Genomic DNA, 9,878 nt, shown 5'->3' on the forward strand with positions numbered 1-9,878 from the left:
GACCTATGAGGAAAGACTGAGCAAATTTGACTGAGATCCGTACTGCAGGTGAGGAGTATAGGTTACATGACAACGACATATACGTTCCAAGGAAAGTTACACATTTGTCATGTGAAATTACAAATTACTCTTTTTTTGAGATATATACAAGAGTTGTTACATTCTTGTACAGCCACTAGTACGCGTAGCGTTTCGGGCAAGTCCTTAATCCTATGGTCCCTGGAATACGATCCCCTGCCGCGAAGAATCGTTTTTTCATCCAAGTACACATTTTACTGTTGCGTTAAACAGAGCCTACAGTTAAGGAATTGCGCCCAGTAAATCCTCCCCGGCCAGGATACGAACCCATGACATAGCGCTCGCGGAACGCCAGGCGAGTGTCTTGCCACTACACCACGGAGACTGCTAAAGACTGTTTCTCTTAACGGAGAAGCATCATTCTCAGCTAGCAGCGGCAGCACGAGGGGATAGGGATGGAACGTAGACACTCAGGTGGGTCACACCGATGTCAGAAAGAACTTTTTCAGTGTTGGAGCTAATAAATGAAATGAGTTACTTGATGGAGCTAACTTATATTAAAGTATAAATATGATAAGAAAACCGTTAAAACTGATACTTTGCAAGTAACCTTAAAAATCACAAAGGCGTAACCAGGAGCTAATACTCGACCCTGGAAGCACATTTAGATGAGCACAAGTAGGTGAGATGACATAGCCAAAGTAGAAGAGCTGTCATCTTCGCCTGTCAGTCCGTGAAACACTTTCACCAGCCCTCTCTCACTCTGGTACTGTTTCCAGAGGGAGAGGTCATGGGGGGAGAGGGGTGGCAGAGTGCCTCTCACTGCCTAATGCATTCTATTTGTTAACTACTCTGACACAAACTTTTCTTTCTAGTGTCTCTGGCTCATCTGGGTACCCAGTTTCCACCTGTGTCCCCTTGTTCGTGTTCCACCTATACTAAATAATTTGTCTTTGTCCAAGTATGAATTCCTTTGAGAATTTTGTAGGTAGTGATCATGTCTCCCCTTACTCTTGTCTTCCAGGGACGTGAGGTTTAATTCCCGTAGTCTTTCCTCGTAACTCATATCTGATTGGTCTGACATAAGTGGTATACAAGATTCTGAATGATTCCTTACATATGTTTCTACAAGCCGTTGCTATTTTAGCCAGTCTAACATACGTCGCTGATGATATCCTTTTGATGTGGGCTTCTGGGGACAGGTTCGGTGTGATATCAACCCCCAGATCTTTCTCTCTACTTGACTCTTGAAGATTTCACCTCCCAGGTGGTACTTTCTGTTCGCCTCCTGCTCCCTTCACCTAATTTCATTACTTTACACTTACCTGAGTTAAACTTTAGTAGCCATTTTCTTGACCATTCCTTCAGTTTGTCCAGGTCGTCCTGTAGTCTCTGTCTATCTTCATCTGTTTTTATTCTTCTCATAATTTTTGCATCGTCAGCAAACATTGAGAGGAATGAGTCTATACCCTCTGAAAGGTCGTTTACATATATTAGAAACAGGATGGGTCCAAGTACAGAGCCCTGTGGAACCCCTCTAGTGTCATCTCGCCACTCCGATGTCTCCCCCCCTCACAGTTACTCGCTTTTTCCTGTTGCTTAGATACTCCCTTATCCATTGGAGCACCTTACCTGTTATTCCTGCCTGTTGCTCCATTTGTAACAGCCAGTTATAAGGTACTGTGTTAAAGGCTTTCTAACAGTCCAAGAAAATGCAGTCTGTCCACCCTTCTCTTTCTTGCCTAATTTTTGTCGCCTGGTCATAGCTATTAAAGCTGTGAGGCACGATTTACCATCTCTGAACCCATTTTTTTGGTGTGTTACAAAGCTATTTCCCTCCAGATGCTCTACGAGCCTTTTCCTCCCGATCTTCTCCATCACCTTGCATGATGTACAAGTTAGGGAAACTGGCCTTGTAGTTCAGTGCCTCTTGCCTGTCACCCATTTTTGTACATTGGGACTACATTAGCTGTCTTCCAACATTCTATTAGGTCTCCTGCTTCCAGTGACCTGTTATACACCATAGAGAGTGGCATACTTAGTGCTTCTGCACCCTCTTTTAGTATCCATGGTAAGATTTTGTCATGCCTAACAGCCTTTATTACATTCAGCTTCAACAGATTCCTTTTGACCTCATGTCTGGTACGTTCAAATTCCTCCAAGGTCGCTCGGTTTGCCGCCTCCTCTCTCAGTATAGGGACTTCTCCTTGCTCTATTGTGAAGACCTTCTCGAATCTCTTGTTGAGTCCTTCACACACCTTGTCATTCTTTATGTATCTGTTCTCCCCTTTTCTCGCTAACCAAAACTGCTGTTTTGGTTGGGTCTTGGCTTTACTCGCGATGTCATTTTCATACTGTGTCTCCTTACTTTGAGGTACTCATTCCTGGCCCTCTGGTACCTCCACCTGCTCTCCGGTGTTCTGTTATTCCTGTAGTTTCTCCATGTTCTTGTACTCAATTGGTTCGCTACCGTAAATTCCTGACTGAACCATGGATTCACGCATCTCATTAACTGTACTACTAAAGGCAACATTACAAAATGAAAGGATGGCAGAAATCTGGACCTTCAACCTTATCATCAGTATTCAGGAACGAAAACAAAGGACGCTGTGAATTACAGATCAGTGCTCAGGAGGAGTGCGTTCTCCATGGAAACCTGATGTAAAAGATAATAAATAAACAATGATTATGTGAATTGAGGGACATCCGGAGAGGACTAACTTAATAACGGAAAAGCAACAAAGGTTTAGGGAGGCGAGTAGTGAGTGCCTCACGAACGTTCACACAGTTCTTAAGACACTGGCAATAAGATAAGACAGGAAAGAGAAGTCTGGATTGATTGATCATTGACTGTTTAAAAAGCCTTCGAATCTGCTCCCAATAACTGTCTCACACACACAAATGGGAAAGTATTCGGAAATAATAGGAAAAGTGCTGGACTGGGAAAGTCCTTAACAAACAGGAAAACAGAGGGTCATAATGAGGGAGGAATGTGAGGGTGGAGAGCCATGGGTAAGAGAGGTCCTGACAAACAGGAAACAGGCTCATAATGAGAGAGATAGCGTCTGGGTGGAGGGAAGTGGGAAGCAGTGTTGCACAGTCCTTGGCCACTATTCTTCCTGATGTACGTCGGTGACATTCCAGACAATGTAATATATAACCTGAGGATACAAAGACGAGACAAAGTTCACGATCAGGGTAAAGGTAGAGTAACATTGTACTTGGTGTTATTATGCCTCACTGCCTCACATTATTCTCTTTCTGTCAGTCATACACCAATCCTTGTCACAAATACAACATCAAATTCCACAAATACAGATACACTAATGTTGTAGAATGAGCCCAACCGCTTCGACAAGGAGACATATCGCTGTTACCAGGAGAGCCTGGTCAGTGGCCGGCATGGCAGTGTTGGGAAGGGTTTTATGGGGCCTGAAGTAGCCTCAGATGACGAACCGACGTGAACTTCCAGTCATATATATATGTCAGGCCGCGTCAACGCTTCTCGGCCATACAACATGCCCCAGCCCGTCCTCCTAAAGCTCCTGAACGTCAAGAAAATATCGTACTAGAGTGCCCTTATCCCTGCCCTTGTGTGGCAGTGCACAATAGAAAGTTGTTTTCACATATCCACACATTAAAACATTGATTGTAACCGTGATATATATGTGCTTCAGCCTACAGTTTAGACCTATTGTCTTATGTATGACCCTCTGTCCTGCGTGACAGTGAATACTAGCATTAACCTCAATTTAATAAGACTATCAAAATCCTCAGATTAGGCAAAATTGTAATTAATTTTGTCAATAAAGATGTTAATAATAATAATGCGCTTCGCTGCTCACAGAGATAACCGATCCAAGGCCACTTGCCACTTTCCTTCTGCAAGTGAGGTGCTCGCAGCTAAGAATGGACGAGAAGAGTTATCCACACACGGGGGGCTCGCGACACAGCTGGCACGTCATGTATTGCACTATTTATAGTGTCACCACAAATACTTAGACGCTAAGAACACTTCCCGGTAATAGGCCCTCCTCCTCATGTTCACAACTGGCCTCCCGGTCACACTCAAGCCCCACACTCCACATAATAATAAAAATGACAGTCTTTCACCGAAGACCAAAATTATGTAACTTTCGAAGGCTAACATGTCTCAGGGGTGTATCAGACCAACCCGTCCTTCTAATAGCACGTCGCGTTTTGACGTATACTTTACCAAAGGCCAGAAACTGTCGTATTAGCAAATGATAGCGGCTTGTGAAATTGACATACTGCCCCGTTTTCTGTTTTGGGTCCTTCTGGTAGGTTACGGTAAGACACTTTAATATGACACTTTCTTGACGTTCGGAACGCCCACGAGAACGGGGCTGATCGGAAGTCTTAACACCGTGAAAACAAGTATGACGTGATGTTGCTTAGACTCTTCTTCTTGATAGTTGGTGCAGTTTGTATGAAGGGTTTGTCCACCCGATGACTGCACTGCTTAACACTCAAATGCCTCAGAGGAGGAGGAAGATGACTTGAAAGGGAGACCAGCCTCGAGAAAGACGCCACGGGAGCCTGGCACGTGACCTCAGAGGTCACACACAGGTGACACGTGACCCCCCCTCTCAGAGGTCACACACAGATGCCATGTGACCCCCTCTCAGAGGTCACACACAGGTGATACGTGACCTTTCTCAGAGGTCACACACAGGTGATACGTGACCTTTCTCAGAGGTCACACACAGGTGACCCCTCTCAGAGGTCACACACAGGTGACCCCTCTCAGAGGTCACACAGGTGACACGTGACCCCTCTCAGAGGTCACACACAGGTGACACGTGACCCCTCTCAGAGGTCACACAGGTGACACGTGACCTCTCTGAGGTCACACACAGGTGATACGTGACCCCCTCTCAGAGGTCACACACAGGTGACACGTGACCCCTCTCAGAGGTCACACAGATGACACGTGACCCCCTCTCAGAGGTCACACAGGTGCCACGTGACCTCTCTCAGAGGTCACACACAGGTGCCACGTGACCTCTTTCTCAGGTCACACACAGGTGCCACGTGACCTCTCTCAGAGGTCACACACAGGTGCCACGTGACCTCTCTCTCAGGTCACACACAGGTGCCACGTTAGAGACGGGTTAAGGACCGGTAGAGCACCAGTGTGCACACGACGAGTAACAATAACGTAACTTACAACATGAAAACTAAACCACACACCAGATAATGAGGAGACGACAACTTTTCGGTCCGTCTTGGAGCATTATCAAGTCGATTGTGTGCAGCAGTGTGCAACCCGTGCGGAAGACTCGTGCAATATGACGGTATGTAGCCGAGGAAGCATGGGTACGCCTGGCACAGCTGGGGAATCATGGCACACACATAATGCTAACCATGCCGCCACGAAGTGTCCACACACATCAAGTAACATAGGGAATATATGCAACTGCCAGCCATAAGGGCGACATTCACAAACCTAAACAACAAATCATTCAATTAAATACAAACGGCATACGACCAGAATAAGACAAAAACTAACTATACAAGAGGAGAGAACGACCAGAGATGACATAACCATGACTAATAAACTATGCGAAGTGGGTAAGTGAATGACACTTAAGAGACAGCAGAACGAGGGGGCACAGGTGGAAATGTTATTCACGAATGAGTGAGGAAGGATGTCAATACAAATATTGGTGTTTAAAGCAAGTTGTGAGCAAATGGAACAAACCTGTCCATATTTGTCACCATGACAGTAATGACGAAGTATTAAGTCTTGGGAGGTATATATTCACAAACTGCAGTAGCATAAGGCAGGGCCCAAGAGCTAAACAGCTTCACAAACTGCAGAAGCATAAGGCAGGGCCCAGGAGCTGAACAGCTTCACAAACTGCCGTAGCATAAGGCAGGGCCCAGGAGCTAAACAGCTACATCTTGCTCCTACATTAACACAGGTAACCACATACACAAACACCCACATATACAAGCACATATTTAAAACACAAACACACAAAAGGCGGGAGCAAGTCCTGTAATTATCACCACCGGCCGTCCAGTACTCCCATCACGCACCGGGGATATTACCCCGGCACGTCCTCCTTCACCAGGGATATTACCCCAGCACGTCCTCCTTCACCAGGGATATTACCCCAGTACGTCCTCCTTCACCAGGGATATTACCCCGGCACGTCCTCCTTCACCAGGGATATTACCCCAGCACGTCCTCCTTCACCAGGGATATTACCCCAGTACGTCCTCCTTCACCAGGGATATTACCCCGGCACGTCCTCCTTCACCAGGGATATTACCCCAGCACGTCCTCCTTCACCAGGGATATTACCCCAGTACGTCCTCCTTCACCAGGGATATTACCCCGGCACGTCCTCCTTCACCAGGGATATTACCCCAGCACGTCCTCCTTTACCAGGGATATTACCCCAGTACGTCCTCCTTCACCAGGGATATTACCCCGGCACGTCCTCCTTCACCAGGGATATTACCCCAGTACGTCCTCCTTCACCAGGGATATTACCCCGGCACGTCCTCCTTCACCAGGGATATTACCCCAGCACGTCCTCCTTCACCAGGGATATTACCCCAGTACGTCCTCCTTCACCAGGGATATTACCCCGGCACGTCCTCCTTCACCAGGGATATTACCCCAGCACGTCCTCCTTCACCAGGGATATTACCCCAGCACGTCCTCCTTCACCAGGGATATTACCCCGGCACGTCCTCCTTCACCAGGGATATTACCCCGGCACGTCCTCCTTCACCAGGGATATTACCCCAGCACGTCCTCCTTCACCAGGGATATTACCCCAGCACGTCCTCCTTCACCAGGGATATTACCCCAGCACGTCCTCCTTCACCAGGGATATTACCCCGGCACGTCCTCCTTCCCCAGGGATATTACCCCAGCACGTCCTCCTTCACCAGGGATATTACCCCTGCACGTCCTCCTTCCCCAGGGATATTACCCCAGTACGTCCTCCTTCACCAGGGATATTACCCCAGCACGTCCTCCTTCACCAGGGATATTACCCCAGCACGTCCTCCTTCACCAGGGATATTACCCCGGCACGTCCTCCTTCCCCAGGGATATTACTCCAGCACGTCCTCCTTCACCAGGGATATTACCCCAGTACGTCCTCCTTCCCCAGGGATATTACCCCAGCACGTCCTCCTTCACCAGGGATATTACCCCAGCACGTCCTCCTTCACCAGGGATATTACCCCAGCACGTCCTCCTTCACCAGGGATATTACCCCAGCACGTCCTCAACAGGGACCCTCCCCCCCCCGGGCACAACAACCCCACAACGCGTCTTCTCTCCTCGTCACCGCCATCTATCACTGCTTAAATTTAAATGTTTTTAAGTTTAACCCCGAGGGGCGAGTTTATTTAGCAGCGCCACTCATCCTGTGAGTGGACACACCGCCATAGTGACTATTCGGCAGCGCCACTCATCCTGTGAGTGGACACACCGCCATAGTGACGGTATTCGGCAGCGCCACTCATCCTGTGAGTGGACACACCGCCATAGTGACGGTATTCGGCAGCGCCACTCATCATGTGAGTGGACACACCGCCATAGTGACAGTATTGGGCAGCGCCACTCATCCTGGGAGTGGACACACCGCCATAGTGATAGTATTGGGCAGCGCCACTCATCCTGGGAGTGGACACACCGCCATAGTGACAGTATTGGCAGCGCCACTCATCCTGTGAGTGGACACACCGCCATAGCAACATGTACAACACTCTCCAATAGGAAGAAAACTCGCTGGGTTGTTAATGCTTCTTATCGCATATTTAAAGATGATGTGCTTTAATGCAGCATTATTATTATTAGTAGTAAAGTAGAGGTTATAGTCGGTGTAGAGGGTGTTGGGGAGCGGGGTGTCGGGGGGGGGGAGCGGAGGGGATGCCTGGGGAGAGGGGTGTCGGGGGAGAGGGGTGTCGGGGGAGAGGGGTCTTGAAAGGTGAACGAGAGATCACCAGAAAGTAGTGAAATTGTATGTGATATAAATAGGTGTTGGTTGTTTGCAAGAGTAATTGTTGGTGGAGGGGGAGGAATGGAGGGGAGGAGAGGAAGGAGGGGTAGAGGAGAAGAGGGACTACGGAACGGGAGAAGAATGGAAGTTATGAATGGCAGGACAGAGGAGAAGGATTTGGAGAGAAAGGGGGACTGAAGTGTGGGGGGGGGGGGGGGTAGGGGAGAAGTGTAAGTAAAGGGAGGGGATGGATTAAGAAAGCAGGAGAGGAAGATGGGAAGGGGGCACATGGGTGGGAAGGACTGTGGTTATGAGCATTGTGAGGGAGGAACAGGTGAAGACAACGTTGCACCCGACATGTTCAATATCATGTGAGGTGCGGCGGCAGGTTAAACACTATTGTCACTAACATCTTTCACTGACAAACTTATGATACAATCTGACCTCACTTAGATCTTAAGTGAAGATGTTGCCGACATTCACCGCCACACACGACTCACCATCAAACATAAGACACAACTTCCTCCAAATTGTTCATGTAAACACATTTTATGACGTCACGCTCTACTACGTCAGATGTTGCTATATACAAGTTTGAAGTGAAGAATTGGTGAAACAACATGCTATTGCTCGCTGCCACACACGACAGCCATGGATGGTGTCATGAGAGATGTGGGGCTACAACTATTGTTTGTCCTTCCTCCTCGTTACCCCCCCCCCCACATCCATTATTTAGATGGACTGTGAGGAGGGAAGGGAATGGGTCAAGGGGGGGGGGGGGAGGCTAAACGAAGCGTCTCTTAGACAATATTTAACGACTCACCAGAACGCTCAAATTGTAAACGACCATAACATAGTGAAACTGTACTTACTCTACTTAATTACATTACAAATCGGTGGCTGAGTGGACAGCGCTTGGGGGTCGTAGTCCTAGGGGCCTGGATTCGATTCCCGACGAAGGGGGAAACAAACGGACAATTTCTTTCAACTTGATGGTCTGTTCACCTAGTGGTAAATAGGTACCTGCGAGTTAGACAGCTGCTTCTGGGGATATGTGTGTGTGTGTGTGTTAAGAGAAATATATGTAGTACATATAATAGAGGAAAAGTAATTGGTTAGAATGTCGGGGTCCAAGAACTATAATAGCTCGATTCTGCAGACACAAATAGTAAACACACACACACACACACGTTGTTTTTTAAGTGAAATACCTTGGGACACAGACCTCAGAGATAAGTCTGTACAAGATATGATGGACTATGTTACCCAAAAGTGTCAGGAGGCAGTAAACAGGTTCATCCCGGCCCAAAGGGAAAAATCCAAGAAGCAACAGAAGAATCCATGGTATAATAGGGCATGTATGGAAGCGAAGAAGCTGAACAAAAGGGCGTGGAGGAACTTCCGGAATAACAGAACACCAGAAAGCAGAGAGAGATACCAGAGAACCAGGAATGAGTACGTCAGGGTGAGAAGAGAAGCAAAGAATAGTTTTGAAAATGATATAGCAAACAAAGCCAAGACCGAAAAAAAGCGACTCCACAGTCACATCAGAAGGAAAACAACAGTGAAAGAACAGGTATTGAAACTTAGAACAGGCGAGGACAGGTATACAAAGAATGACAGAGAGGTGTGTGAAGAACTCAACAAGAGGTTCCAGGAGGTCTTCACAATAGAACAAGGTGAGGTCACTGTGCTAGGAGAAAGGGAGGTAAACCAGGCGGCCTTGGAAGAGTTCGAAATTACGAGAGAGGAGGTCAAGAGACACCTGCTGGATCTGGATGTTAGAAAGGCTGTTGGTCCAGACGGGATCTCACCATGGATACTGAAAGAGTGTGCAGAGGCACTTTGCTTGCCACTCTCCATAGTGTA

The sequence above is a fragment of the Procambarus clarkii genome, chromosome 43, assembly GCF_040958095.1.
Source record: "Procambarus clarkii isolate CNS0578487 chromosome 43, FALCON_Pclarkii_2.0, whole genome shotgun sequence".
NCBI lineage: Eukaryota > Metazoa > Arthropoda > Malacostraca > Decapoda > Cambaridae > Procambarus > Procambarus clarkii.